General features: G+C 43.7%; 1 protein-coding gene across 1 annotated transcript in view; it reads right to left on the reverse strand.

Moving 5' to 3' along the window:
* Positions 1–15,175, reverse strand: part of DCDC2C (doublecortin domain containing 2C) — a 114,048-nt gene that overhangs the window by 20,011 nt on the left and 78,862 nt on the right. The gene's annotated exons all lie outside the window — the stretch shown is intronic.

Here is a 15,175-nt window from a genome sequence, read left to right on the forward strand (position 1 = left end):
AAAATGTTGCTCAGTTTCCATGGCAGCTGCTCGTCAAAAACCTCAACAGTAAAGAGCAGTGAAAATATAATATTCAGCCTACAATGAAAACTACTAAACCTAGAAATGTGTAATTTACATCAGTACTTGCAAGATACAAGACACTAGTACACACAAGCACAACATAAATAAATGCAATAAAACTTCTGCAGATCCACCCATTTCACCTCTTATCTGACAATTCTGCTTTGATTTCAGGTATTTTAAAGCTTGTGGGAGTCTCTGCCGATTCACCAACATGGCATGAAAATAGCTGTTCTATTGCAAATATATGCTCCTAAGCACATGTGTGTGTCGTTTCCACTGACATAATTAACACAGAAATATTTTTGTTAAAATGCACTTCAGTTAAAACGAACCCAGGAGCCAAATAACTAGACTGAAGCTGTTCTGAAGACCCGTTATGTTGGCAAGTGAGACGAAAAGGACAAGCAAGAGAAGCTGGGGGGCGGGGGGCTGCCAGTCACAGAAGAAGAAACGCGAGAAGCTGTTAGCAGAGTTGATTGGAGAGATTAGACTGCCAGCAGCAGCAGCTGGAGGAATCTGAAAGCTGGATCGGAGAAAAAACCAACAAGAACTCACAGTTTCAGGAGAAGACTGGTTTTGATGACAATCGTGGGAGGTCAGAAGCCACCAAGAATCACAACAGCTGGACGACATCAGAAAAACCACTGCCTTTGCCCATTTTAAAGTATAATGTGATTGGAGCATATTGTTGAGTACTGTACTCAATACTTGCTTTGAAACCTCGTCCTCACTGTCACTTATTTTTGTGACTGTCAGAATCTACAGCAGCTGCTAGTTATGAATTAAGATGTCAGGCTCAAATTCGTGAAAACAAATCCAGTGTTTTGGTTTAAGGTGTAATTACTTTATGAAAGTCAGAAACCCAAAGTTAGATAGCATTTAATTTTTGTATTTGGTAACAATTATGTAGGCTTCTGATTTCTCTGTGAGCTAGGCATGTTTTTAGATAAATCAACAAAGACCAAGTCCTTTCAGGGGATTACATATCAAATCAAACAGTAGTTTGAATTCACAAAATCTTTGACAGTGGTTTGAAGATCCCAACCGAAGTCCTAGAATCACAGATTAACCTAATGAGTTCTCCTGCAACCAGTGTAGTTTTTTTATTCTTAAAATAATTCTAATTTTCTGCATTCAAATGTGCCGCTCATCATAGAAAATTTGGAAAATAGAGAATAGCACCTCCCGAAATGGAAATAAATTTAAGTCATAGACCCACCACTTGCTGTAAGTTGTAACCTAAATGAAGTCTGGAGTATAAAACCAGCATTTGTCTCTGATTTTATAGCCTCAAGATAAACTCCTAGATGCAGATTGCTGGTTCGGAGTTAGGCGTACTTCAAAGTGCCCTACAGGAGAGGTTACCCAAGTCACACCCGCCTGAGGACACCATCTCCCCAGTAGCCCTCTTGAGCGAAGGCTGCTCACTCACTCTTCATGTGCTTGGAAGTGGGCATTTCCAGGCTTTATCCCTTCCTCAGCCCTAAAACCCCTCAGCCTCTCTACCGCCCACTCCCTGTCCTTGGAGTAGCCACACCCGCCTCTTCTGGGCCACCCTAGCTCGTGGTTCCCGTGTCTCCCTCTGCCATAACCCCTGTCATCATCCCGGGGGAACTCAGTGGCCACCTTCCAATCACGGCTTCTCATCCAAGGATACTGCACTCTACCCACTCCCACAATCACACCCTAGACCTTGTCCTTACCAAGAATGCTAACCCCTCTCAGCTTCACCCTCCAGTCCTTACAGCCCTCTCCCTTTAATGCCCCAACTCCAATTCCTCTACCTGGTCACCACCCGCCCCGCCCCACCTACCCTGCCGCCATCCCTCTGGCCCTCTCCCACCTTGTGCATGCTTCCTTCCTCATCCCACCCAGAGATTACGGTCCATCACCGGACTCATTCCTTTGATTCATGATCACTAACTTCCCAGGATCCCTTAGCTTTACAGCATAACCCTAATACAATCCCTGGGTCCATTCAGTAGCTCACTCTTCCAAGCAGCTGTCTCATGATCTTTCTCTTCAAAACTCCACTCCCTCCCTCTGCATTCACAGCTGATGACCTTGTGTCTATGTGTGAAGACAGAAGCGATCAGACAGACCTCCCACAGGCTCCCGCCCCTGCACTTCTCAAGCCACCAGCATCTGTATCCATACACTCTGTTACTTTGCACATCACTCTGGATAGACTGTCCTATTTCTAAACTGTACACTGATTTCACGTCTCTTACCTACCCAAGCACATCCTCCTGGCAATTATCCCTTTTCTCTCCTGCACCAGCAGTGTGTTCCCCTTTAGATCAGGACAAACGTGCTGGAACACCCACTACCTTTAAAAAAGGGATCCAACCTTGACCACGTGTCCACCTCTACCTACTGCCCCAGTCTGTGCTGCCCTTTCCAGCCTGAACACCCAGGAAGTGTTGCCTGTGCTGGACATCTCCATTTCCACTCCTCCCATTTTTTGGATTAACTCCAATCCGGCTTCGAGGTCATCTTTCTATAGGAATAATCTATTGTTAATGCTGCAAATGACTTCCATGTTATCAAACCCAAGGGTCAGTCGATCAGAAAAATTTAACTTGATTGAGTTCTATTACTGCTCAAATATTACTCCTTGGAAGACTTGGAGCCATAGTTTTTTAAGCTGAAAGGCCCTTAAGAGGTTGGTCAATAAACTGTATTCCCACTGTGTGCCCTGGAGCCCTCCTCAGAGATGTCTCACGAGACCGGTGGGAGAACGTCAGCAAGAAGCAAAGGAAAGAGGCTGAATTTGTGGATTTCAACCCGCCCACATCCTCTTCCACCAAACAGTTCCTTTTTTCTCTTTCCACCTGGGGAAAAAGAAGTTCTGGTGTTTCTTTTACCTTTTTATTTTAAAACAATTTTAGATTTACAGGAATGTTGCAAAGATAGTGCAGAGAGTTCCAATACACTGTTCACCCAGATTCCCCTGCTGTGAACATCTTACATAACAATGGTACATTTGTAAAAACTGAAATTAACATTCGGACAATACTATTTAACTGACTTATTTGGATTTCACTAGTTTTTCCACTAATGTCCTTTTTCTGCTCCAGGATCCAATTCAAGATAGCACCTTGCACTTAATTCATATTATCTCCTAATCTCCTCCAAACTGTGACAGTTTCTCAGTCTTTATTTCTCATGACTTGACACTTCTGAAGAGTGCTGGTTGGGTATTTTGGAGAATGTCCCCCAATTCCGGTGTAGCTGATACTTTCTCATTTTGGACTGGAGTTATGGATTTGGGGGAGTAACACCAGAGCCCTCTCACTGCATCACACCAAGAGGTATATTATATCAACATCACTTTATCACTGGTGATAGGAACCTTGATCACTCGGGTAGGTGGTGCCTGTCAGCTTTCTCTACTATAAAGTTTTCTGATGTCTTCTTTCAAAGACTGAAAACCAATGACCTTGTGCTTACATTTTATTTTGCACATGAAAAAATAAGATTCAGATACGGCTTCAAATAAGTCATGTTCACAGTCACACTGTGTATTAATATTAGTGGGACTAGAATCCCAAAAGAAGAAAAATTGTAAAGGAGAGATTGGCTACTGGGTCTTTAAGGTCCTTCCCTAGTCTAAATTTCAATCATGTTGTAAGCTATTTACCCTTCTTTTATTCATATTGATAAAAACATATCAGAGACTCATTTGAAAGAAATGAGAACTCACTATGCTACAGGAACTATTCCTATAAAATTTGCCCAGAAATGCAACAAAAGTATATGGTAAAAGCAGGTAAGATGTGTTCTTGGACCATTCAATGTTGGCAGATGTTTCAAGCTGAACACTTGTTTAGCGCAGAGTAACAGTAAAATGTCAACTAGAGGACGAGCCAAAATCAGGTGAGCAGGACTCCCCTGGTGGCGCAATGGTTAAAAATCCGCCTGCCAACGCAGGGGATTGGGCTCAAGGCCTGGTCCGGGAAGATCCCACATGCCGTGGAGCCACTAAGCCCGTGCGCTACAACTACTGAGCCTGTGCTCTAGAGCCTGCGAGCCACAACTACTGAAGCCCGCGTGCTGCAACTACTGAAGCCCACATGCCACAACTACTGAAGCCCACGCACCTAGAGCCCATGCTCCACAACGAAGAGTAGCCCCGGCTCGCCACAACTAGAGAAAGCCTGCGCATAGCAACAATGACCCAATGCAGCCAAAAATAAATAAATAAAATAAATATTTATTTAAAAAAATCAGGCGAACAGAAATGGCTGGAAATTAAAGTAGGGCAGTGATGAAGGTGCAGCACACACAGAGAAGGGCCCTCCCCCAGCCAAGATTCCACTGCCCAACACAGTAAAACAGATGTGGAGGACCTGGGATGTTTCAAAAGGGCAAAGTGGAGAACAAAGAACTACCTTGCGTTTGTATACAGTTCTGGAGTTTTCAACAGACTTCCAGACTACTTTTCTCATCTCATCTGAAGATGAGAGAAATAACGTTCAGAGAGGTGAAATGACTAGCTTTGGACACCACAGATAACGGGGCGAGGCTGGTACGTGTCCCTAGAGCCCTGGGTCTACTACACTGTCCACGGCACACATGGGTAAGTTAAACTGTTATGGGTGAGTTAAACTATGAGTTAAACTAATAGTTAAACTATTAGTTTAACTATTATAAATAGTTAAACTATTAAGGTTCATTTTAATGCTCGGTTCCTCCTTTTTGCTTCTTCTCGATTCTAAAATATTTTTAAAACAATCTTTAAATAATTATATATTAGCATCTTCCCAGCAATTTTCATTTATCCTATGACAGCTTCTCCAGGACCGTTTTGGAGGAGGGCTGTCTACAAACAGGAGAAAGCCCACACGCCCTCTGGCTACCAGGAAGGCAAAGGAAATGACCCCTCTTCATGCACCCTATGAATACAGCACGTGGTCTTCAACCTCTAAAGAGGAAAGCTGCGGTATAAATCTAACTTGTTTTGTAATCACTAAGAAACAATGTTTATAAAACTCAAAAGGTCATTTAATCAGGCTAAGATTGTTTAGCCTAGAAGACTGGAGAGGCGCTTCATAGAGACCAAACGCTACACAGGAAATAATCCAAGGAAGAAAAAGTACGTGAACACTTTTCTCTAGAATTATTTGGAACTCATTCTGTCTAAAGGCAAAGACTCTGGATTCAAAACTCAAACAACCTCCAGCAAATTAAAGTCAGTCCCACCATCAGCCCGAGTGACCACTGAGCTCTCGTCCCCATGGCCGCTATCCCCAAGGTGGACCTCCCGGACTCTCTGCCCAGCCTCAGCACGGGCAACAGCACAGAGGGATGGGCAGCTCTCCGCTCACACTAATCAGTCCAGAAAAGATAATGGGAAGAGCAGACCCCCACGTGGGTTTCACGGATTCAGCGCGACTCGGAACCTACAGGAGCATCTGACTCCACCACCTCCTCTATCAATGAGCCCCTGGGCCCTGCACCCGGCCTGGGTTGACGCAGCAGGTCCAGGGCTATTAGTAGGCGTGGGACGCAGGCTCAGTGCTCACTCTGCTTTGTCCCATGTGGCAAACCCAAGCATTATTTTACATCTAAGTCAAGGATCACAGAATATCTCTAAAGGGACTTGCCAAAACACGAGCCTCTCAGATAACAGCACTCATAATTTACACAATCAAAAGAAACACCAACTAGCTAGTGACTGCCTACCGCACACCTGTGAGGGTGCACAGAAGCATTCAGACGTGCTGATGGATACGTGAGCACTCACAGCGCGAGACCAGGGCCCGGACCACCAAGCCAACAGTAACTGTTTGGTTTTCTTTCAGTTTTCCTCATCCTTGGGGGAAACAAGATGCATATTCAGTGGAATAATCTCCTGCACGGCTAACATCCTGACCTACAGAGCAGGGAGGCTCTCACAAGCCTACACGGTGTGACTGTCAGAGCCTCTGGACTTAAAACTCAGTTATGGTCTCCCACACCTACTTACTAACAGTCAGCTTCCTCAAAGAAAAGGTGGCTTCCATTTAGAAGGGAAGCTGAGTCACTGGCTTCATCTCACTGCGGGATGTAAATAACTGGTAACAACTCCCAAGAGCAGAGGCTTTATCCACTGGCCACCCGACAGGAAGAGAAGCAAAGGGGGAAAGATTCCCTTGGCGGGGGAGATGGGGAGGGCTGAGGGCCCTGAGACCCAGAGTCACCACTCTGCTCAGGGCCACTCTGGTGAAAACCATACCAACAGCAGGGAGATGAGCGGAAGCCTGGCTCAGGCGAGTAAGTCTCCCGGCTCTACCCAAAGATTTAAAGAAAATGAGAATTAAAAAATAAACCCTCATGATTCATTTTGTTAGAACGAACTGCTACCACGGGTCAAAAGAAGCTGTCAGGGCTTCCCTGGTGGCGCAGTGGTTGGGAGTCCGTCTGCTGATGCAGGGGACGCAGGTTCGTGCCCCGGTCCGGGAGGATCCCACATGCCGTGGAGCGGCTGGGCCCGTGAGCCATGGCCGCTGAGCCTGCGCGACCGGAGCCTGTGCTCCGCAACGGGAGAGGCCACAACAGTGAGAGGCCCGAGTACAGCCAAAAAAGAAAGAAAAAGAGGCTGTCAAAACAGACAGCACTCAGGAAACTCACCGCAAAGCCATGATGTGCTTTGAACTAAAAACAGGTTGAGCAGAAAGGCCAGGCCACCACTGGGTCTGTGTTCCCCGCTCTCGAGAGGCTCCTGTCTTGCCTCCTGGACCCAAATCATCACCAGCTGTTAGCAGCTCTTTGAATGACAATAACAGGTCATCAGGGAGCCAAGCTAATTTATGATCATAAAAAAGTGTTAAAAATTCATTTTTAACAATTCCTAACTTGTCAGATTGACTAAAATCATAGCCAAAAAAAAAAAAAAAAAGAGAGAGAGAGAGAGACCTCTAATGAGGTCTTTTAGAATGAGCATCTGGCCTGGTCAAGCTATAGTTCATGGTTCTTGGGCTCACAGCACCCAGGGGAATCAAACGGCCAGGAGACCTACTTGTGTCTACACTGCAAAAAGGGATTATAAGCCAGGCAGTCTGGGCACTGGGCAGCATCATGCTGTTCCTGGGATTTTGCCCCTGGAGCTGTGAATGAAAAACGCTCTGAAGCAAAGAAAAGCAGGTGGAAATCACAGTGGAAAAAAATGGATTTGTTTTTCTGATTCTTTGGTTCCTTCTCTTTGAATATCCCTCCACTTCCCAATTCCCAAAAACAAACAAAAATAACTGCACTAGAACACAGCCAAAAATTATTCCCAGTGAGGAAAAAAAAAGTATTACGGACTTGAATTAAACTTCAGGGACTTAAAACTGCCTCATTCAACTAGAAAAATGAAACTTGCAAACTCTCACAAAATATAAGATACCGCAGTGTTTTGGAAACAGTGTTGCCACTGCTAAGAATTCTGAGATTTTTTAAGCAGCTGATTCTGTAGAAGCTGACAGGATGGATGGCTGCTAACAGCCATGAGTATTCAGTAGGGAAGGTAACATGTTTTAAGCAGGTGTGAAGTAGGCTCATCCTCTTCCACCAGATAATGTTTGTGTTGGGCCACAGTTTCCGGCAGCCTCGGATTGGCTGCTTAACTCCAACAGCTCGGGGTGATGTGCTTGAGTGAAACACCGCTCGGAGGCCTTGGAGGCTGTAACTGAACCTCAGAGCTGTCCGGTAGAGCCGAAAGGCAGCCTGGCCACTTGGGGAAAAAACCAGAGGGGTCCTGACATCACTCACAGCCCGCTCACCAGGCGCTCGAGCGCCGGTGTTACTGTCGAACCCGCCGCAAGCCCACGCTTCCAGGGCCACAGCCGAGCTGACCCTGACGCCCAGCGCCCAGCACAGTGCCTCGCTGGCAACAGGGGAGAGAGGGAAGAGAGCTGGTTTTGCTTGAGTTTCTGCTGTTTCTTCAGCCACCTCTGCCACCAAGGACAAGACGGGTAATCCTTCTGTTTCCTCCCCTGTGAAATGAGGATTGTCACCTGGCAAGGTGCTAAAATGAAAATAAAATTCAGAAAGAAATGTCTATGGAGGAACTGTGGAATCCGTGCGTGTTTTTAAATTATTGTTACAGCAGATGGTTCAATATACGTTTTATATACTTAAGGCTCAATAAAAGCCGACAGCACTTAATGGGATTTTTTAAGTACTCAGGACCTTGACTGCAGGGAAGGGCACAGAGAGGCTGAAAGGGAAGGTCGGCTCTGCCCTCGGAGATTGCTCTCTGGGGTGAACTGTCACCTCAAGAGCAAATAACAAAAGGGAAATCAAATACCAAAAAATCAAATAACAAAAAGGAAAAGAGAAGCAGGGGGTTAGACCACACCCTAAACCGAACAGACACGCATGTCAGACTTATGTGTGACCCCCCCAGCAGGTTTATTTCTGGTCAGTAGGTGGCGACCTGGGGCTCAAGTGGCTGGGAGCAAACACCACCTTCATGTTTAAATACCTGGGGGTCTACTTTTTAAACCTCTTTTCTTGAAAACAAAAAAATCTCTGATCATCTTACTGGCATTTATAGATGGTGAGTTTTCTCTTAAGTTACCAAGAAGAGTAGAAAATCAAAAGGTACACATTCTCCCAAAATTCAATGGAAATTCTATTTCCCTCACATTCAATGGAAATTGTTGTTGAAAGATTTTGACTGTGGGACACTGACAATTGTAATTCATCTTTAAAATTGAAACCCAAAATGTCGTAACGCAGGGTCGGTCCGAGGAAGCCCGTCTTCCTGGATCTTTCCTCCCAAGCCAGAGATGAAAAACAGCATGAAATGTCGCGTCACACAAAGAACTCTCTACCCTCTTGGAGCCTGAAAACGACCGACCCTCCCCTGACCCAGCCTCGCTGGTCCCCAGATGCCATCCTTCCCGGCTCCTGGTAGCTCTACTTCCTGGGGTCCAAAAAGATGCCCGTGCTCACCTCTTCCAAAGGAAACCTTAGAGATGTTCTTTCAGAACATCTTTTCTCTTTTCTCTTTTCCCTTCAAGGCTCCCCTTGGGGTTGGTTTAATCTAATTTTAATCACGTATAAATGCTAACAGAAGTCAGCTATTGAGATGTGATGGGTGATCCCCTGCCCACAGGACTAGGGAGTCGGGGCTCATCTACCTCCGTCCAAGCTACCAGGGACGCCTTCAGCCTCTCCCATGGCCAACACTCCTCCTCTACTTTCTTCAAGGGGAACAATCGCAGGTCCTCACACATAGAGCCCACAGAAGAAGAGAGGGGAGACAGCCACACAGTGTTAGATAATCCTTACCACCAGCTAATCTCACGGGACACGACTATCTCACAGGACTGTGATCACCAGACTTCAAAGAACAGAGGGCCGCAGGTGCTTCGGAGGACTAAGCTACGTCCAAAGAGCATACAGGTTATTGACAGAGATCTGAGCCACAGTTCAAGGCCTTGAGATGGAAAGACACACCCTGGAGTGAGTTCTGGCCAACGTTACAAGCTCAGTAATGTAGGAAATCACCCTGTGACCTTGGGAAGGATGCTCACCCTCTCTATGCCTCAGTTTCCTCATCTGTAAAATAGCCAACTTATGTAATAAAAAGACAAATGGTTAACATGTCCATTTTTACAGTTTGCAACGCACTGTGTCATTTAATACTGTAATATATCATTTTCCTAATCCTCATGGGTAATATGCTACACCAAAAAGCCCTTTGTAAACCGCTTTTAAAACTACAAATCTAAACAACTGTGATTATAAATAAATAGTTATGGAAAAATTTAGGAAAGGAATTTCTAATTTGGTGGTGTTATTATTATGGGGTTTTATGGGGGGCAGGAAATAAGACCTTTTCTCTATCAAATGTTCTATGCATATTTTAACTATATTTCAGGAGACAAATCTGACTAGCTGTTTATAATTGATCTTACAGGTATCCTCACCCATGGCTGAATTATTACAAAATATATACATTTCTATTTCTTCAGCATCTACATGACACACCTTTTATATTTGTGTTGTGCCTTAAGGGAAACTTTTTCTTAAAAGACATTCGTGAATTGTCTTCCTGAAATAGAAACCATCAGTGTTAGCAGCTGATACTTTTTTCTCTGAATATAAACAAGAGCCCTCAGGACTGGAACACTCAGCTACAACTAGACCCTGAGAACTGATGTTTGCAACAAAGGTTAGCCCACTGGAGATTATAACGCACTCAACAATGATGTGCCAAACCACACAGCCTGTGCTGGAAGGCCACACACCTCTCCTTGGTCCAGCCAGGGCCTGGCCTGGGTGTCCAGACCAAGATCAAGAAAGCCCACAGATCACCATGGACCAGATAAGCTCCCCTAGTCAGGCTTCAGGGTCCAGTCCTTCTCTGTTGAACTCCTAACTCAGGGCGGTTCAGTGGCCAAGCTGGAGACCAAGACTTATGGACCCAGTTCACACTGATTCCCAAGGGTCATTCCAAGTTTTCTACCACCATCTTGTCCTCCCAAACATTTCCCATAACAAAAATGACCCAGCTTCACCTTGGAATGTAAAGAGCTACAAAGAGAATCGCACCCATCCTAACAACAAGAAAAAGCCAGATAATCTAGAAAATTATAACCTTCCTGAACTCATCAGAGAGTTGGGATCATAGGGCAACCAACTAGCCTGGAATCTAAGGGCAGACAGACTCCTCCAAGAAGAGGCAGGGCAGAGCGCTAGCTTCCCTGGGGCAGAGCACGGGAGGAAAAGACCGCCAACCAAAGGTGTAAGAGGATTTCAGCCAAAAGTTTTGGTGAGTGTAGGCGAGTGTGAGAGCATAACACCAAGGCTCCTTAGATAAATGGCTGATTCCATGGCAGAGAAAGTGCACGATGAGCCTGGAGAAACTTATAGTAATAGAAACAAAGGAAGTTCTTAAAATAACAAAACATTTCAAAGGGACATGCCAAAGGGACACAGGAGCCAAGATGAAAGAACACCAATGACCAAAACAGGAACAACTGCCAACAGACACATGAAAAGATGCTCAACATCACTCATCATCACAGAAATGCAAATCCAAATCACAGTGAGATCTCGCCTCACATCTGTCAGAATGGCCATCATCAAAAAGACAACAAATAACAAGTGTTGGTGAGGATGTGGAGAAAAGGAAGCCCTCGTGCACTGTTGGTGGGAGTGTTAATTGATGCAGTACAGAGGTTTCTCAAAAAACTAAAAACAGAACTACCATATGACCCAGCAATTCCACTCCTGGGTATATATCTGAAAAAAACAAAAACTCTAATTTGAAAAGACACATGCACCCCAATGTTCACAGCAGCATTATTTACAATTGCCAAGGTATGGAAACAACCTAAATGTCCATCAACAGATGAATGGATAAAGAAGATGTACATACATACATACACACACACACACACACACACACACACACACACACACACACACACTGGAATACTACTCAGACATAAAAAAGAATGAAATTTTGCCATTTGCAGCAACATGGATGGACTTGGAGGACATTGTGCTAAGTGAAATAATTCAGGCAGAGAAAGACAAATACTGTATGATATCACTTATGTGTGGAATCTAAAAAATACAACAAACTAGTGAATAAAACAAAAAAGAAGCAGACTCACAGATATAGAAAACAAACTAGTGGTTACCAGTGGGAAGAGAGATGGGGGGAGGGGCAATATAGAGGAAGGGGAAAAAATTGGAACAATAAAATAAGTAACATAATATTGGATTATAAACGAGAGTAGAAAATATACACACAGGAGTCCATAATTATGTGAATAAATGGTTGAAGAAATAAATAAATTGGAGATAATAAACAAATATTCCTTACAGGAGAATTCCAAAGAACAGATACATACAGATCAAGATCCCCCCCTACTGGAGACAATGGTTAATTCTCACCCCACCTCCTTTTGGAGGCTTTAGTGACTTGCTTTCTACAAATAGAGTAGGGAAAGGGATAAAGAGAAAGTCTACAATAAAGAATTCTGATAAACAATAAAGTAAACAAGTAATGAAGGTTAATTTCATTAGGGATGTCACATGGATATCCCCTGTGACAAGAAGAGCTCTCCACCCCTGTGGTATTCTTTCCAGAACCCCATAACTCCAGTCTGATCATGAGAAAAACATCACTGGGGGACCTTTATGAGGCCTGATATCAAAACCAAACAAAGACATTATGAGTAAAGAAAACTGCAAATGGTTAAGCCTCTTGAAAACAAACACAAGGCTCCTTCATAAAATATTAACACGTTGAATCCAGCTACATGTAAGTAAATATAATACATGATGAACAAGCGGGGTTTATCCCAGGAAGTCAAATCTAGTTCAACATTTGAAAATCAATCAACTCAACTCCACATCTCAACAGACTAAAAAAGGAAATGAGGGGCTTCCCTGGTGGCACAGTGGTTGAAAGTCCGCCTGCTGATGTAGGGGACATGGGTTCATGCCCCAATCCAGGAAGATCCCACATGCCACGGAGTGGCTGGGCCCGTGAGCCATGGCCACTGAGCCTGCGCGTCCAGAGCCTGTGCTCCGCAACAGGAGAGGCCACAACAGTGAGAGGCCCGCATGCCACAAAAAAAAAAAAAAAGGAAATGACATGTTTGTCTCAACAGATGCAGAAAAACCATTTGACAAAATCCAGCATCCATTCACGGTAAATCTCTCAGCAAATTAGGAATATAAAGTAGTTTTCTCAATCTGATAAATGACATCTATAACAGATATATATAGATATAGATCAATACAAACATATATACAGAAACATTACATATAAATGAACATAAACATATACATACACATACACACAGCTAACATCACACTTAGTAATAAAAGTCTGAATGTTTTCCCCTTAAGATCAGGAAGAAGTCAGGCAGGTCTGCCTTCTCCGTTCCCATTCAATATCATACTAGAGGCACTAGCCAGTGCAATAAAGTAAGAATGAGAAATAAAGACATATGGTTAGGAAAGGAAGAAATAATATGGTCTTAATTCACAGACAATATGACTGTCTAAGTAGAAAATCCCAAAGAATCTACAAAAAGCTTGAGCTAATGAGTTTACCAAGATCTCAGGATTGAGGTCAAAATATAAAAATCAATTGTTTTTCTATATATTTGTAACAAACAATTGGAAATTAAAATTTAAAATGTCATGTACAATAGCTCCAAAAACAAAACACTAATGCATAAATCTAACAAAATATGTGCAAGATCTGTATGCCGAATGCTAAAAACCATTGATTAAAACATCACAGACCGGGCTTCCCTGGTGGCGCAGTGGTTGACAGTCCGCCTGCCGACGCAGGGGACACGGGTTCGTGCCCCGGTCCGGGAGGATCCCACATGCCGCAGAGCGGCTGGGCCTGTGAGCCATGGCCGCTGAGCCTGCGCGTCCGGAGCCTGTGCTCTGCAACGGGAGAGGCCACAACAGTGAGAGGCCCGCATACTGAAAAAAAAAAAAAATCACAGACCTAGGGCTTCCCTGGTGGCTCAATGGTTGAGAGTCTGCCTGCCCATGCATGGGACATGGGTTCGTGCCCTGGTCTGGGAAGATCCCACATGCCGCGGAGCGGCTGGGCCCGTGAGCCATGGCCGCTGAGCCTGCACGTCCGGAGCCTGTGCTCCGCAACTGGAGATGCCACAACAGTGAGAGGCCCGCATAACGCAAAAAAAAAAAAAAAAAAAAAAAAAAATCACAGACCTAAATAAATGGAGAGATAGAGCATGTCCGTGGTATAGCAAATTCAATATTGTTAACATGTAGATTCTCCCTGATCTCTCGATCAGTATAATCCCAATCAATCTCACCAGGATTTCTGCAGAAATTGACAAGTTGAGTCTAATACTTATTTGGAAGGGCAAAAGATCTAGAATAGCTCAAAACAATGTTGAAAACGAAGAATAAAAGTAGAGGTCACACATAATCTGTGTTCAAAGCTCCAGTAATCAAGGACATTCAATATTGGTGGAAGGAAAGGTACAGAGATCAACAGAAGATCTACTGAGTCCAGAAACAGCCCAACACAAATACGGTCAGTTGGTTATGAAAAATGCGAGAAGAAATGAAATGCAGAAAGGACAGTCTTTTCAACAAATGGTGCAGGAACAGCTAGAAATCCACATGCAAAACCAAAAACTGAACCTCACTCCACACACTGAACTACATATAAAAATCCACTCAAAATGGGTCCTGGACATCAATGTGAACCATAAAACCATCAAGTTTCTAGAATAAAACATAGGGGAAAATCTTTAAGACTTTGAATTAGGCATAGAACTCTTAGCTATGACATGAAAAGCACAATTTAGAAAAGAAAAATCAGTAAATTGGACTTCATCAAAATTAAAACTTCTGCTTTTCAAAATACAATGTTAAGAGAATGAAAAGACGAGCCACAGTAGGAAAAAAAATTTGCAAAACACATATCTGGTAAATCATTTGTATCTAGAGTACGTAAAGAACTCACTCTCAACACTCAATGAAAAAAAAAGCAAACAACCCAATAATAAAAATGGAGGCAAAAGATCTGAATAGACATGGCCAGAAGAAGATATGTGGGTGGCAAATAAGCACATGAAAAGATGCTCAACACTGCTAGCCATCAGGGAAATGCAAAATAAAATCACAAATGAAATACAAGTATAAAATGACTAAAATTGTTTTTCTAATTGAAAATACAAACTGCAGGTGAAGCCACAGATCACCTGAAACTCTCATTCACTGCAGGTAGGATTGCAAAATTGTACTGCTGCTTGGGGAAAGTCTGCCAGTTTCTTACACAGTTAAACATGCATTTACCATATTTCCCAACAATCCCACCCCTAGATACTTACCTAATCTGAACATAAATGTTCATAGAAGATTTTTTCCAAAATTGCCAAACACTGGAAACAACCCAAATGCCCTTCAACTGTTAGGTGGATAAACAAACTGCTGGCCGTCCATAAAATGGAAACCACTCAGCAATTAAAAGGGATGACTGGGTGGGACATACAAGGGGGAATGAAACCCATACATATCACGGTAAATAAAAGAAGACAGCTTCCAAAGCGTACATACTATACAAGTCCAGTTATGTGACACTCTGGAAAAGGCAACACCTTAGAACAGAAAACAG

The sequence above is a fragment of the Tursiops truncatus genome, chromosome 14 (assembly GCF_011762595.2).
Source record: "Tursiops truncatus isolate mTurTru1 chromosome 14, mTurTru1.mat.Y, whole genome shotgun sequence".
NCBI lineage: Eukaryota > Metazoa > Chordata > Mammalia > Artiodactyla > Delphinidae > Tursiops > Tursiops truncatus.